At 44.9% G+C, this 16,416-nt stretch overlaps 1 long non-coding RNA gene across 1 annotated transcript; it reads left to right on the plus strand.

Annotated features, from left to right (window-relative positions):
• Positions 1-7,412: 7,412 nt before the first annotated feature.
• LOC144340530 (uncharacterized) lies at positions 7,413-16,006 on the plus strand. Its single transcript, XR_013416736.1, has 2 exons — positions 7,413-7,586; positions 15,062-16,006. It is a non-coding gene; the product is annotated as an uncharacterized LOC144340530 (long non-coding RNA).
• The last annotated feature ends 410 nt before the right edge of the window (positions 16,007-16,416 follow it).

The raw sequence follows: 16,416 nt of genomic DNA on the forward strand, positions 1-16,416 counted from the left end.
CCTCGCTCCAGTAGGGAGAAGGCGGTGTTCCAGGAGGCGTGGGGAGTCGCCCGCCCGACCACCCTGCTGCCCGGCTGGCGGCTGCGCAGCGGGAGGGCGGGCCCAGGTGTCGGGGCGGGAACGAGCCAACGCCCGGAGCGCGGATTCCAGGGGCGCGCAGTCAGCCCTGGCCAGGCTCCCCCAGCCAGTTCCCCCAGTCGCCCGCGAGGCGCCGCCGATTACATAAACAGCCTTCACCTCCCTGCGGAGGGGACAACCAAGGGCTGGGGACACGCAGGTCGAGACCCGAAAGCAACGCCCCTCCGGACTTTCATTCAGAATCAGCCAGGACCGCCCAAATTCCCTATTTACAATTCTCACAGCCCTCGTCATGGTCATGGACTTCGCGCCTTTTGCCTTGTTTCTTTTCATTGTATACAGATTTAACTTCCTTACTACAAAGGGAGATCTTTCCCAAGTGTCTTAAGTTGATTTTATGCTTCCTGGCTCTACCAACCCCTGACACTTAGCACAGACCCTAGAACGGGGTACTTGATTAATAAATATTTACTAAATTAAAACCATGCCCTAATTTCTCTTTTCCCGCAAAAGACTGATGTCTTGGAAATCCCACTCAATTTTCGTGGACCAGCTCCACCTCACCTCCTCCAGGAAGCCTTCCCCATGCAGCGTTCCTGGTTCTTTCTGTTGGAAAAGTGTGCACATTCCCAAAGCCACTACAGCCATCTCCCTGCAGCACTTCCTGCAAGTTGACTGTGAGGTCCTGGAGAACAGAAGTAGCATCTCACTCACTTTCATTCCACTCCCCCACCTTCCTTGAGCAGTACAGGGCCTGGTTCCTAAAGGAATGTAAATGAAGGAAGGGTTCAACATAAATGAAAGAATACTTTGTAGCAAGGTTTAAATTTGGGGAGGTCTTCCAACCTGGATCTTAACCTTGAACTATGACCACAGTCTTCTCAGCCATGAGGGATAGGGGTCGCCTCTTTAGGAGCCTCTCAGAAGCTCATTTACTGAAAGAGTGTTCTGGCCATTCATTCAATGTTATGACTGGGAAGTCAAGTGAATACTGAACCCTGGCCAAGGGCCTAGATTTCCATTCCTCAGTCCAAAGTGTTTTCTGCCTCTTCACACAGTTATGATACTACTAACACCATGTTTACAATGTTGAACAGTTAACTAAATGGATTCAGATACATTATTCCATTTGCTTCTCACCAGTGCTTGAATTAGGTATCATTACATTCCCATATTTCAAATATGGTATGAATGTTCAAACTCACGTCTTTTAACCCAAAGCATATGCAAAGTTGTCTTGAAAAGATAAAATTTCATAAAATAGATGATAAAATGGTTATAACAAATAATAACTTTCCATGGTATTTCCCTGCAAGACAGACGGACCCACACACACACACACACACTTATCTGCTATATTAGTTTCCTAGGGCTTCCATAACACATCACCATAGACTGCGTGGCTTGAAACAATGGACACATTCTCTTACAGTTCTGGAAGCAAAAATTCTGAAATCAAGGTGTCAGCAGAGCCATGCTCTCTCCAAAGAGTCTAGGAAAGAATGCTTCATTGCCTCTTCTAGTTCCTGGTGTTTGCTGGCAATCTGTGGCATTCTTTGGCTTGTAGATGCCTCACTCCAATCTCTGACCGCATTTTCACATGGCCGTCTCCCATGTGTCTGTGTCAAAATTTCCCTCTTCTTATAATGGCCCACCATAATCCAATATGATCTCATTTAAACTTGATGAATAGACCCCTCCCCCCCGCCTTTTTTTTTTTTTTTTTTTTTTTTTTTTTTGAGACAAGGTCTGGCTCTATCACCCAGGCTGGAATGCAGTGGCATGATCTTGGCTTACTGCAACCTCCGCCTCACTGGCTCAAGTGATCTTCCTGCATCAGCCTCCCAAGTAACTGGGACTACAGGCACACAGCACCATGCCTGGCTAATTTTTGTATTTTTTTGTAGAGACGGGGTTTTGCCATGTTGGTCAGGCTGGTCTCAAACTCTTGAGCTCAAGCGATCTGCCCACCTTGGTCTCCCAAAGTGCTGGGATTACAGGGGTGAGCCACCTCATCTGGCCAAGACCCTATTTTTGAATCAAGTCACATACATAGGTACCTGGGGCTAGGACTTCAATATGTCTTTGGCAGACACAATTCAACCTACAACTCCATAATCTGTCACCCACAGGAAAGTGAGGACATAAAAAAGAAACAATGCTATTGGAAAAGAGAGCCAAGGGCAACACTTGTGGGAGGCTAAGATGAGGAGAAGGGAAAATAGATAGTGGATATATTCTCCAGGGAGGGTCAAATTTGAGTATCTGACTTGGAAAACTGAAGAAAAGAGAAAAATGGTTTTCAAAAGCTAAAAGAGGAAAAAGCATGGTAGGAGTGGAGAAGTCATTAGGAGGGTGGAAGAGTTGCTCCCTAGGGAGGGAGAGTAAGAGCCACTCCACTCCTAGGGAAATCCAGTGAAAACTGGGGCAAGTGTCAAGAGGTGGAGACCCACAGAACTGAGCCTTTTCCCCACCAGAGTGGCCCCCTTGTGGAGGCAGGAGTCTGCGAGCTCCCAAAGCATATTCCCACAGAAACTTTGGGGTCATGAAGTCATCTTGTCCCCCTTCCCAGACCTGTTCCTGCTGCCTGTTTTCGAGTCATTGTTGCTACCAACCCCCACCCAGTCACCCAACCTAGGTGTTATCCTCAACTCTTTCTCTTCCTCATTCTCACAGTCCTTGAGGCCCCAACCTCCTTGATGTTAGCGCCTACCACAGGACTCCACCCACCTTCCTCCTAGCACTGTCTAGATCAGCCCTCACCTGGATTATGACAGTTGCCTTTCTCATCTCCCTGCCTCCAGACTTATTCTGCCCAATCCATCTTCCATTACCCAGGCCAAAGTCTATGTTTTTCTAAAATTTTATTTTGAAAATCTTCTGACAGAAGAGTTCAATGAATTTTACAGTGACCATCCAAATACCACCACCTAGATTTTATCATTAGCATTTTACTATATTTGCTTTATCAAATATGTTTCCATTGATCCATTCCTTCATCCTTCTATTCATCTTATAATTTTTTGTATTTTAAAGTAAGCTGCAGATATTCAAATGATTTCTAAAAATATAATCTGGTCATGTTAGAACTTGTTGGACTTTCAGTAATGCCCCCCTTCTCTAAAGGATAAAGCTTGAACTCCACATTGGCATGCCTTCAGCCTAACCCCTGCCCCGACCTGCTTCCCATTTTTCACTCTAAAAAGCTCAAATTGCCTAAAATTCCCCACTCACCACACTGTTTACATCTCCCTGATCCGCTTTCATTGTTCGTTTTTCTTACCTTGTCTTCAGCCTTCCAGGGCCTCAAATGCCTCCTTCCCTGAAAGCCTTTCTTGATCCCCCCATTGTCTCCGACACTAGTTTAGGCACCACCACTATGAGCACATAGCAGTCCCCAGGGCATAGCTTGATCACTGCACTAATCTCCACAAATCAAGATGATCTGTTTATGTGTGTTTCTCACCTCTACTCCGATTGAGAGCTTCCTGAAAATTCAGGGATCCTGTTTTATTTGTCTATTGTCCATGGCACCTAGAACAGTCTGTGACATGTGTGGGTGCTCCATAAATATTTGTTGAGTGAATGCGTTACTGGCTTTGTCCTTTCTAAGAGCACCTCCTGCCTTTGTACTGGCTTCTCCCACACAACATGGGGCCAGGTCTTCAATGCAGATCCCAGAGGGTTAAGAAGGAAGCAAAGAACACTGAGTGTTATCCGTATTTTCCAGCCAAAGACCCCCCAGGAACATAACGGTCATTAAACACGCTGAGTTTATTACTCCTTGTAGCAAGGAAGAATGTACCCCATGGGGAGTGAGGGACATCTCAATAAGAGTGTTAGGAAAAAAGCTGTGATAGGATTTGGGTTTTGGTTAGGTGATTTGGTGAAAAGTCTAAGGAAGTGGGGGTTTGCTCTAGATTAATGCTGCTAGAAAGCAGAGCATTCTGTGAATGAATATCCAAATAAATATTTTCTATAGGGAGGGAAGACTAAAAAGAGGGGAAAACTATAATTGGTAAAGAAGTAGCAAACATTTCTGTTAGCCAAGAGAAGGGGTGTTTGGTATTTTGTGGGTGGCACAGTGACCTTTTTTTGGGTCTGTGCTCAGAAAAACTTATGAAGCAACCTTACATTGTCTCACTTTATCAAGGTCTAAGAGTAAACTTGTCTGAGATTGGTATTCTGTAATATAGTATATGCCTAATAGGTGAATAACATGGTTTAGCGCTGTTAGGCCAACTTCTGAATGTCAGAGGCTGCTCTTTTTTTTTTTTTCTCTCTCAGGGTTTAGGTGGGGAATTGGGAAAAAGATGAATTAGTGGAGTTGGGGCATGTGTATATACGTGTGCAGAATCCTGCTCAATGCAAAAAGCTTTTTTTTTTTTTTTTTTGAGACAGAGTTTCCCTCTGTCGCCCAGGCTGGAGTGCAGTAGCACAATCTCAACTTACTGCAAGCTCCGCCTCCCAGGTTCACGCCATTCTCCTGCTTCAGCCTCCAGAGTAGCTGGGACTACAGGCGCCCGCCACCACGCCCGGCCAATTTTTTGTATTTTTAGTAGAGACGGGGTTTCACCGTAGCCAGGATGGTCTCGATCTTCTGACCTCGTGATCCGCCTGCCTCGGCCTCCCAAAGTGCTAGGATTACAGGCTTCAGCCACCACTCCCAGCCACAAAACTTTTCAAATAGAGGGTCTGGAGTTTATTTCCAAGGTGTCCACCTCCCAGTCCAGGCATATAATTCCAGGTCACAGTGCTGACACTTTCAGCCTCCATGGTCATGAAAGGGGACAGATGGCCCAGGTCCCTGGTGGCTCTGAGTTGTGGGGAGGGAGGAGCCAGTGGCCTTGGTTGGGACCTCTCTCAGGCTTCTACCTAGACATCCCTTGTTCTGCCAGGGTAAACACTCTGAAGCTTGTTTTCTTGGCTGGCTGTTTTTGTTTGTCATCCTGCCTGGTATCACAGCCTCCCGGTGACTCCCAAACCTACTCATTTGAGCCCTGAGGAAAACCTATTAGATATGAATTCTTTGTTGGTTTTGTGACAGTGGCCTCTGACCAGACGGGTTCAGCTCCCTGGACCCCAAGGGCCTTGTTGTCTCTGCTCCCTGCCTTCTGGGGTGATGATCTCACCCTTGCCCCTAGTTTCAGGGATCCAGTGACTCACTGCAGAATAAATCAACAGCATGGCAGATGCTTGGGCACCTGAGGTCTCTGAGGACACCCTCTAAGGATATGGGGCTGCGATCTTTTTTCATTCAGTCTGGTGCTTCTGTCTGACTGTTAGTGATTCCCCTTTCCTGATAAAGCCTTTAAGATTTCCTTCAAATCAGACAGCCCTGAAGTTGCTGCCTCTTGCCTTCATTATTCCTTTCTGCACAAAGCTGAATTGATTCTGTTCTGAAATGTTCCTCATCCCTGCCCTCCACACACATACTCACACAATGCGTGGCTTGCTTTTTCATGGCCTCTTGTCTTGTGCTTCTCTTCCTTTTGGTTCAAATCTTCTTTTTTTAAAAAAAAGAAAAAACATTTTTTTTTAGATGAAGTCTTGCTCTGTTACCCAGGCTGGAGTGCAGTGGCACATCTCAGCTCACTGCAACCTCAGCCTCCTGGGTTCAAGGGCTTCTCCTGCCTCAGCTTCTTAACTAGCTGGGATTACAGGTGCCCACCATCACATCCGGCCAATTTTTTGTACTTTTAGTAGGGACGGAGTTCCGCCATGTTGGTCTGGCTGGTCTTGAACTCTTGACCTCAGGTGATCCGCCCACCTTGGCCTCCCAAAATGCTGGGATTACAGGCATAAGCCACCGTGCCAGCCGAAAGTCTTCTTTAGCTATGATCTTCCTGAATCCTACTTTGATTTGATCCTTCAGGACATGTTTCTGTGTATTTACACATCTGTGTTTTATACACATAGAAATGTGTGTGTGTGTGTGTGTGTGTTTGTGTGTGTGTGTGTATGTATGTATGTATTTTTGAAATAGCTATAAACCAGGGACAGTGGAAATAGTGAGGATGTGTGTTTGTGGGACCAAGTGAGGTTGTGGTAATAAGAAAAAGTTATATCTTTCATAACAGAAAATCAATAATAGATAACGCCTAAAATTAGAAGAGTAAATAGTAATAATATAATCCTCGTATTTACAGATGTGAAGGTGAATGCCAAAACAGCTAAAAGAGTTGAAAGTAGTGGAGGTGGGGGTGAGGGCTGCCGTTTAAAAAAATTAACTCATCTACTTGTTTGACTTTTTATTTGCATGTATAACTGCGATTAAAATCCTGAAAATAATCTAATTGTATTCTGTGTTCCTTTTCTCCCCCCCAACCAGCCATGTGAACATCTGTCACCCACTCACTTCCTCAGCCCAATTTCTCACCCTTGCTTCCTCTCCCTTGACTCCATTTCCAGGGGCCAGCCTTGTCCACCCCCTCAGGTCTCTCCTACCTGACTGCTCTCCTCCTGTCTCCAATCTATTCTTCACCTGCAGACAGAACAATCTCTACAACCTGTGTCATCAGAGTGTGTTTCACTTCCACTTGAAAACTCTCTGAGACTTGCCTAATGTATAGGATTGAGTTATGCCCTCAGTATGACAAGCTTCATATCCCTCTCAGCAGCAACCCCAGGCACGCAGCCTGTGCCAGGCTCAGACACGCCTCCTTCTCTTGGCTGCCCTGGCTCTGTACTCCCTCTAACCAAAACCCTTCCCCTGTATGTGTTTCTTTACTATGGATCACAATTTATAGCACATAATGTTCTGCACTTTTTCTTTTAACCATTATCTTATAGATCTTCTCATGTCAACCCAAATAGGTCATCTTCACTATTTTTAACTGTTACATGAATTCAATTACATAATGTATATAAAACCATTTTGCATGCCATCTGGCATATAGGAAGACTCAAATATATCCTTATCTCATTTAAGATTTAAGTTCCCATCACCGCAACATAATGGAGAAACACCCTTTGTCTCCTGTAACACTACAGTTGTAAGATTCCTCCTCAACTCTTATTACAGCTATGTATTGTGCCTTTTAAAAATACTTAGTATTTTTTTCATTGAGACAAGTCTTGCTATGTTGCCCAGGCTGGTCTCTCACTCATGGGCTAAGTGATCCTCCTGCCTCAGCCTCCCAAAGTGCCGGGATTATAGGCATGAGCCACTATGCCTTGCCCTATGCAATGGTTTTAAACAGATAATGAATTTAATTAATATCACTGTTCTTCCCATTATTTCTGTAGCTTTTCCACCCAGCTCCCTACACATCCCTCTTTTGTGGATCTCAACTCCTTGGAGCTCTCCCACACACTGCTTGCTTGCTTTTCCCTGAAATGCCCTCTGCTATCCCCTTCCACCATCCACTGGGGAAGTAGTTCCCTTCTTCCCAGACATCCCCTGTGAAAACTTCTCTAAGCTGTACTCTCCCAGAGGAGCCCTCAGCCTATGGGCAGCCCCACCCCCTATCTGGTTTGCACCATTCATATCACTCCTTAACCAGAAGGTCAGTCTTTTGAAAACAGGGTGTCTTAGTATCTTCAGTGCCTAGCATATTGCCTGGCACAAAAAAAGTGCCCCATAAGTGTTAGTTGGATGAGAATTCTCAACTTCTAAATGTCTAATCTCATTTTTCTATTTAATATGCCACATACAGAAGCAGGTGCTCTGTGGTATAGAGGAGAATGTACATTCTTACTAGCTGTGTGATCTCGGGCAACTCACATCACCTCTCTGAGCCTCAGTTTCTTGATCTGTAAAATGGGGGTAATGATATCTATGATGAATGAATGATGAAATAAAATATATGAAGATGTTCCAAAAACGTAAAAAGTATTACTATCATTCCTCCTTCAATCTCATATCAAACTTTCCATAGTTCTGACAAAATCTTCTCCCCAGGTCCAGCCCCTTCTGTAAGATCATGTCTCTCCCCCCGACTCCTGATCCTCATTCCTTTCTTTTTCTTTTTCTTTTTTTTGAGATGGAGTTTTGCTCTTGTTGCCCAGGCTGGAGTGCAATGGCGTGCTGGCTCACCACAACCTCCGCCTCCCGGGTTCAAGCAATTCTCCTGCCTCAGCCTCACCGAGTAGCTGGAATTACAGACATGCACCACCATGCCCGGCTAATTTTGTATTTTTAGTAGAGACGGGGTTTCTCCATGTTGGTCAGGCCGGTCTCGAACTCTTGACCTCAGGTGATTCGCCCGCCTTAGCCTCCCAAAGTGCTGTGATTACAGGCATGAGCCACCATGCCTGGCCTCCTCATTCCTTTCTGGTGCTGTTGTTTTGCCCTCCCATTCCCTTCCTCTAACTTTGTAGGCCTTATTCTTGCCTAATTTCTCTTCAGTGTTCACTTCTCTGTAGCCTTTGCCTTTCTCCTTTCAGCATGGCTCTATCTTCATGGCTTCCTGGAAGCCATCCCAAGAGCTATTATAGGTTCCCTTCCTCTGCTTCCTTGAAGCTCCTCCCTGCTTCTCCTGCCACATATGCCACCCAGGGGACAGGGGAGCCTCACATGGGCGTGGATAACTCTACCAAGCGCTAGTTTCAAGGACGCTCGCAAAGGTGCCCAGAAATGGCAGATAAAAGTGTGCGAAGATACCGTCCTCTGCGGAGGGAGGGGCTGGATGAGGGGAGCCAGAGAGTCCGAGGCAGGTCCCGGGGCCAGTTTTCCTTCCAGAGATTCAGGGCAGGCAGGACAGAGCTGGAGAGGTGTGTTTGGGAGACGGGGGAGGTAACATCTGAGGCTCAGGAGGCAGTCAGAGGGAGTGGCCCCTGAACTAATTGGCAGGCTGGATGCCAGCAGCGTGCCGGTGATGTTTTGGCTACTGGTCACCAGAGGAGAGGAAGGAAGGAAGGGAGGGAGAGTCTGTCATGTGGACCAAGACGCAGAGGCACATGGGGACTGCTGTGGGCTGGCTCTCAGTTCATCAGGCTTTTCTAGGTCACTCTGTGTTGCCGCCTCCCTTGCTGGGTTCCCCTGCTCTGCCTTGTGCTGCCTTGCATGCCCCTGGCTTGGTTTCTCTGACTCACAGTCCACGACCCAGACACTCTCTTCAAATCTCTGTGTTCCTGGGAGTCGGTGCTCTAACACTGCTGGGGAAGAAGCACTTGAGTCCCAGCATGCAGGCTTTGACCTTTACCCTGCATGGCCCCCAGTTTTCTCCCTGTGACTGGAATGTGACACAAGCTCCTGGAGTAGTTAAGTAGTAAAATCTTTAATGTTTTGAAAATTATAAAATTACAAAATTATTACTGTGTTAATATGAACTATCCTTGTTCTTTTTATTTCTCCACCACTCCTAATTTCAGATATGCTTACATTGGGCTGCATAGTTCACAGCGCTGTTGGATGGCCCACAGGCCTCCTGGCTTCACATGTCCAACATGCCACCCTGGTCCTCCTGCCCAGGCCAGCTCCTCACAGTTCTTCCCACTGCAATCACTGGCAGCTCCATCCTCCCCATGCTGGGGCCAAACTCGTTAGAGCTTCCTGCGTCCTCCTTTGCTCTCACACTCCACAACCAATGCAGAAACTCACATCCAGAAAGCAGTCCCTCCCCACCACCTCCAATCCCTGCCAGGCTCACCTCACCCAGTACCGAAGAAAGTCCTGACAATGACAAGGCCCTGCACAGTCGGTCAGTCGCCTATCTGACTTCCTACTCCACACCTGCTGCTCCCTCCGGCCCAGCCACATGGCCTCATGTTGAATCTCAAACACATGAGCAGTTTCAGCACCACAGCCTTTGCCTCTGCCTTTCCTTTCATCTGGATGATCCTTCCTTCAGATAAGCACTTGACGACTTCTCTTACCACCTTCAAATCTTTGCTCAAATAGAATCTATTGAGATTGTAACTCTGTCTACTCCATCCAGCACTCCATCCAGCGTTGAGGAAGGCCCATCTCCCTAGGTGGTATTTAAGGAGGGACCTGAGAGATGAATAAGAGATCTTCATGCTCAGAGAGGAGAGAAAGGCATTCCAGGCACACTAACAGCTTTGCTTTGCATCAACCTAGAGGCAAGAACAATTTGGGCTAATTTAAGCCAAGTTGACACATGATGAGTTGGGAGTAAAGATAGCGCAAGATCATAATGAAGACTTAGAGACTAGAGCAAGCAAAAACTTAAGTTTTAGTAGTGGAATAGGCAAGAGTGCAATGGGGGAAGATCCAGGGCCACTACTTGCTAACGGCATTCCCCGGAGTTGTATAAGGCAGTCATCCCAAAGAGAGAAAACTATGCTAGTATTTGTATCTTTCTTCTCAGCTTTATGTTGCTTCATGGTACCTACCATAGATTCCACTTATTTATTTGTTAATGAGCTGTTTTCCCCACTAGAGTTTAATTCCCATGAGGGCAGGTTCCTGTTTGTGTTGATCTCCACTGAGTCCCCATCTTTCAACACTGTATCTGGCACATAGTAGGTCCTTAATAAGTATTTTTGGATGAATAAATATAAATTACTTTTATCATCCCTAAAACAATTTTTTTGATATAAGTATAATTGTTTTCACTTTGTAGTCACCAAACTAACAAGAGTCAAGTCACATCTTGACACCCTACTATTTCTAAGTGGTGTCAATATTCCTTCATACTGTATAATTTCTTATCTGGTTTAGTCAAAATTGGCAAAGACTTTAGTTTTTTCAATTTTAAAATGAGGAGTTTGGACTAATGGATTGCCCATTTGCTGGGGGATGATGCCTGCTCCTTCCTCCAGGGCCTCCCCTGCTGCTCCAGTCCAAGTTCTTTTACCTCTTCCAGCCTCACCTCTTCCTGGGGTCTGGACAACAGAGGTTAAATGGTTTAAAGGCCCACTGGGAGACTGTGAATCACAGAAGCACAGGAATCCTTTCCATTTCTAGCTGCCTACACTCCATCTATCTCACTGGCTGAGACTTTGAATCTGTCGAGGAAATAGGATAACTATAGAGCAGAAAGAAAGGACAGAGAATAAAAAGGAGAAAATAATGAAGGGGAAGGCAGGGAGGAAGGAGAGAAGGACAGAGCAAACAGGTCTCAGTGCATGTTAGGGAATATTCTGCAGAGAGGAGAAGCAGTTATTGTGGACTGTTGTCCAACTGAAACAAAATATCGCATCACTTTGTCCTTACCCCCTCTCTTGTGATCCCATCTCAATATCCAAAGCTCATTAAGATCTGTAACAGCTTTGCAATTACACAGTCAACCATTCCAGAAATTAGAAATTCATCCTTGATTTTCCCCTCCCTCATTGCCCAAAGGCCACTTCAATGTTTTTGTCAATTCTGTCTACAAAATACAGTTCAAATTGGCCTGCTCATTTTCAGCTCCACTGGATCCCACTATCTCAAGCCATCATCCTTTCTCACCTAAATTACTGGCATAGTTTTCTCTCTTTGGGATGACTGCCATATACAACTCTGGGAATGCCATTAGCAGGTAGTGACCCTGGGTCTCCCTCATTCCGTTCCTGTTTATTCCACTACTAAAACTTAAGATCTCGCTTGCTCTAGTCTCTGCCTAAGTCTTCATTATTATCTTGTGCCATCTTTAGTCCCAACTCATCATGTGTCAACTTTGCTTAAATTAGCCCAAATTGTTCTTGCCTCTAGGTTGTTGCAAAGCTGTTACCAGTTCCTGGAATGCCCTTCTCTCCTCTCTGTGCATGACGATCTCTTATTCATCTCTCAGGTCTCCCCCTAAATATCACCTCGGAAGATGGGCCTTCCTCAATGTCCCCCACCTAAATTAAGGACTTCTGCTCTCAGTCTCTGTGCTCGATATTTGTTAAAATGTCAGATTTATCAAATAAAAGTACAGGATGTCCATTTAAATCTGAATTTCAGATAAATAATAAACAATTATTTTGTGTAAGTATGCCCCATACAGTATTTGGGAGATATTTATACTAAAAAATCATTGTTTATCTGAAATTCAAATTTAACTGGATGTTCTGCATTTTATCTGCCAACCCTACATGTGTGGATTGACCTCACTTCCTTTCTATTGAAGAGATTGAAAAGTAAAAAACTATTTCTCAGAGTCTTTGGAGCTAGGATTCTGGACATGAATTAAGTCCTTCCAACTAAATGTATTTGTATGAGATTTGAAATGCAGAAATGAGGTAGAGCCTATTTTCCTATAGAAGAGCATGGATGAGCCCCAATAAACATGAAATGTCCATGGCTGTAGGGCAGCTGGGCCAGTGGACGCTATGCTAGCAGTAGCTGCAGCACTACCGACCTATGGTGATTGACCTTGAAGCCAAGAATCCAGTTAGGACATCCTGACTTTTTTTTTTTTTTTTTTTTTAAATGAGATGGAGTCTTGCTCTGTCGCCAGGTAGGAGTGCAGTGGTACGATCTTGGCTCACTGCAACCTCTACTTCCTGGGTTCAAGCAATTCTCCTGCCTCAGCCTCCTGAGTAGCTGAGACTACAGGCATGTGCCACCATGCCCAGCTAACTTTTGTATTTTTAGAAGAGATGGGATTTCACCACGTTGGCCAGGATGGGCTCGATCTCTTGACCTCGTGATCTGCCTGCCTCAGCCTCCCAGAGTGCTGGGATTACAGGCGTGAGCCACTGCGCCCAGCCAATATTTTTTTCTTAATTGAAATAGGTGCCTAAAAGACAGGAAGGAACGTGCTCCTGCATTCTTGAGGGATGAGGATCAGAAAGTTTTCCCTACTTACGCATCAGCTAGGTCATCTCTCTGGGCATCAATTTTCTTATTCATATTGTAAGGGCTAGACGACACATTGTTAATGTTCCCTTCAACTCTAACATTCTACAAATCTATGATTCTTTGATGTATTTAATAGAGGTGGGAGCCAGAAAAAAATTAGCTGCATTTGGTGCACTTACTAGCGATCCTTATACGGGATAATAAATAACTTGTTTGGAAGACCTATTCTCCCTGATGGGGAAGTGGACATGGAAATGAGTTTATCATCTTGAATGTAAATAATGTGAAGGGGGATGGGAATTAGAAAAGAAAACTGAGAGAAAAGACTACTAGGACAAAATGAGCTTCAAAATACGTAAATCATGCTGAGTGTGGTAGCTTATGCCTATTATCTCAGCTGTTTGGGAGCTGAGGCCAAGGTGGGGGATTGATTGAAGCCAAGAGCTTGAGACCAGCCTGGGCAACGCAGCCAGAATCCACCTCTACAATCAATCAATCAGTCAATCAATCAATCGATTAGACCATGTAAATATCACACTTACAGCTCCTCAGTGTCATTTCATTGCTCTCAGAACAAAGATCAACTCCTTATCCTGGTCCCTAAGGTCCTACACAGCTTGGCTCTTAGTACCTCTCCAATCTCACATCAAACCATTGTATTACACTTAGTACATTCAAGATCTTTCGCACTTCAGGGCCTTTGCATCTGCTGTTGTTGCTCTCCCCCAACTCTCCTCACTGCGGCTCCCTCTCATCACCTTCTCAGAGGAGCTTTTTCTAACATCCTATTAAAAGTAGTGCACACCTCCTCCAGTTAATTCCTCTTATATTACCAACTTTGTATTCTTCAAAGCACTGATCACAGTCTATAATTATCTTGTTAATTTATTTATTTACTTGCTTATTGTTGGCCTTTTTCAGTGGAATCTAAATTACCAGAGGACAAGGGACTATGACTGGCTTGTTCTCCACTGTTCCTAACTCCTAGAACAATGCATGGTACATAGTAGGTGCTTAGTAAATAGTTGTTGAATGGTTAAATGAATGGACAAGTGAATGCACAGCTCTTAAAAGGAGACTGCTGGCCAGATGCAGTGGCTCACACCTGAAATCCCAGCATTTTGGGAGGCTGAGGCAGGCAGATCACCTGAGGTCAGGAGTCTGAGACCAGCCTGGCAAACATGACAAAACCCCATCTCTACTAAAAATACAAAAATTAGCTGGGTGTGATGGCACGTGCCTGTAATCCCAGCTACTTGGGAGGCTGAGGCAGGAGAATCGCTTGAACCTGGGAGGCAGAGGCTGCAGTGAGCTGAGATCATGCCACTGCACTGCAGCCTGGCGACAGAGCGAGACTCTGTCTCAAACAAACAAACAAATGAACAAACTGAAAGGTGCTAAGGGCTTGGTGAACAAGAAGGCCTTGAAAAAATTGAGAAGACAAATAGTGAACGTTTAAGGGAGAATTTAAATGATGGATAGAAATATTAGTGACATAGACAAGTGTGTTGTTAGAAGGAAAGAGAATAAGTGAGCACCTAGGATGAATCTGAATGATGGGCAACATTTCAGAGAAACCGTTAGCCCTAAGCAGAAATTTAAAGGCAGAGAAAGGAAGGAGGCTTCCAGGAGGGACAGAAAAGAGAAAGTAACGTCTCAAAATAAAGAAATTAATATTTAAGGAAAACAATACAGACTTTGGAGCCAGCAGGTTTGAATTTCAGTCCTAGCTCTGCCTCTTGCCGGCTGTTTGAGCCTAGTCAAATCCCTTACCATGCCAGAATCCCAGAGGCCTCACTGTAACATGGCTGGACTTGGCCTTACAGCTGTTCTAGGGTTAAATGAGAGAATGGACTATGAAGGTGATATTTCTATAACATGGTCATGTATTTGAGTATCAAGATTGATTGGATTAATCTGGCTGGATCTTCTTCCTCTATCCCTGCCTCAAGCCACTCCTCCTAAAACTGCCTCCCACATCAAGGCAAGTTTTACTCAGAGTCCTTGGAGTAGTTGCATAGGAAAACTGCTCTGGTCTAATAGAATTTCCAGTTATGTTAAAGCATAGTGTAAACATCCAAGTCCTTAAAAAAATGAGTCATTATAGAAACAATCAAGATTGAAGAAAATCTTGGGGAAGGGCACAGTGAGTGGGAATTGAGAAAGAAATATGGTCTCCTTCATTTGGATTTCTTACCTCCTAGGCCTTCTTTTCCCAATCCAGTTTTCTCCCCAGAGATGCTTCACATTCTTTGTTCAGGCCTTTTCACTTCTCTTCACTCAACACAACTTTCCTTTCTTTCACAGGTCACCTCCTCCTGGAAGACTTCCTAAAATGATTCCCAATTGTCCTTCAAGCTGTCAACAGAATCCTCACTCACTCTTCCCCCCTCACTGCCCCTTTAAATTTGGTAATGACAGATTTAGGTTGATGATGGATACACTTCATCTGCCTTATTACACACCCCAATTCAATAATGCTAAATTTTGTTGATGGTGGATACACTTTACCTGGCTTATCACACTTCCTAAGGGCAGGAACCATGACTGTCCTGTGATCAGTCTCCCAAACTCCTCCTCATACTTATCTCTCCCTCTTGAAAGCTTCTAAAGACTTGTGGGGCTTTTAAAAGCATGAGGATGTTGCTAATTTGGAGGAGAGAAACTGAAGGATAAATAAAAGGATAGAAGGAAAAAAATGAAGAGAAGGAAAAGAAGGGATGGGTCAAGGCCTGTCCCACCTCTAACATTCCCTAGTGCCGTGCATGGGTATCGAGCTGTCACACTCCACAACACCACAAGTAGGAGTCCTGGAAAGAGGTGGAAAGGGGTGGGAACAGTTATTTGGGAGGCACCTATGTTAAGGAAGGAAGAGGTGGATCCTAGCAGAGAGACAGGATCCTGTCATGGTCAACTGGAACAAGCCAAGCAAAGCCGACACACATAAAATCACATCCACCCTTCCGGCTCTCTGGAAATAGAATGAACTCGGGGGTGATTAGAGGATCAAGTGTAGAGTGGTTAGGGATTCTGGAAAGGGAGGGAGAAGGTCTTGAGAAGTGAGATGTTTCCAGGCAGAGTCTGTCTCCAAATGCCTTTTCCCTTACTGGTGTCCTGGAACCATTAGGTATGAACTCATTGTAACCAGGGTGTAAAGGCTGAGCTGATGCTTTGTTAGCAGGAATCCTCACTATCTGGTTATGGAAGGTAAATGGCAACTAGTCATGAGCTTCCTAGCCAGACTGAGCACCATATGTTTTATATCACATGAGTGTTTCCCAGCACTATGCCTGGAATCTGCCAGTGAGGCATGACTATTGGTTGAGAAGGATAAGAAGGTCTAAGCAGAGTCAATCAAATGACCCTCTCAGATTGTAAATGAGCAATTCAACAGCTGGGCCTAAGACTCACTGTGTGCTAGGTGCTATTCTAGGTGCAGGGAAAGCAGCAGTGAACATAAAGGTTAGGTCCCTGTTCACTTACCTTCTATTGGACAGAGACAGATCAAAAGTTCATAAATAGATCATTGCAGACAGTAATAAATACCATGGAGATAATAAATATGGGTAAATATATAGTGGATGTCTTTGAGATAGACCACTTGAGATACAGATGGTAAAAGAAGTCCTCTCTGAATGTTACGTTTGGGTTGAGACATGAGT

This window comes from Macaca mulatta, chromosome 4, assembly GCF_049350105.2.
Source record: "Macaca mulatta isolate MMU2019108-1 chromosome 4, T2T-MMU8v2.0, whole genome shotgun sequence".
NCBI lineage: Eukaryota > Metazoa > Chordata > Mammalia > Primates > Cercopithecidae > Macaca > Macaca mulatta.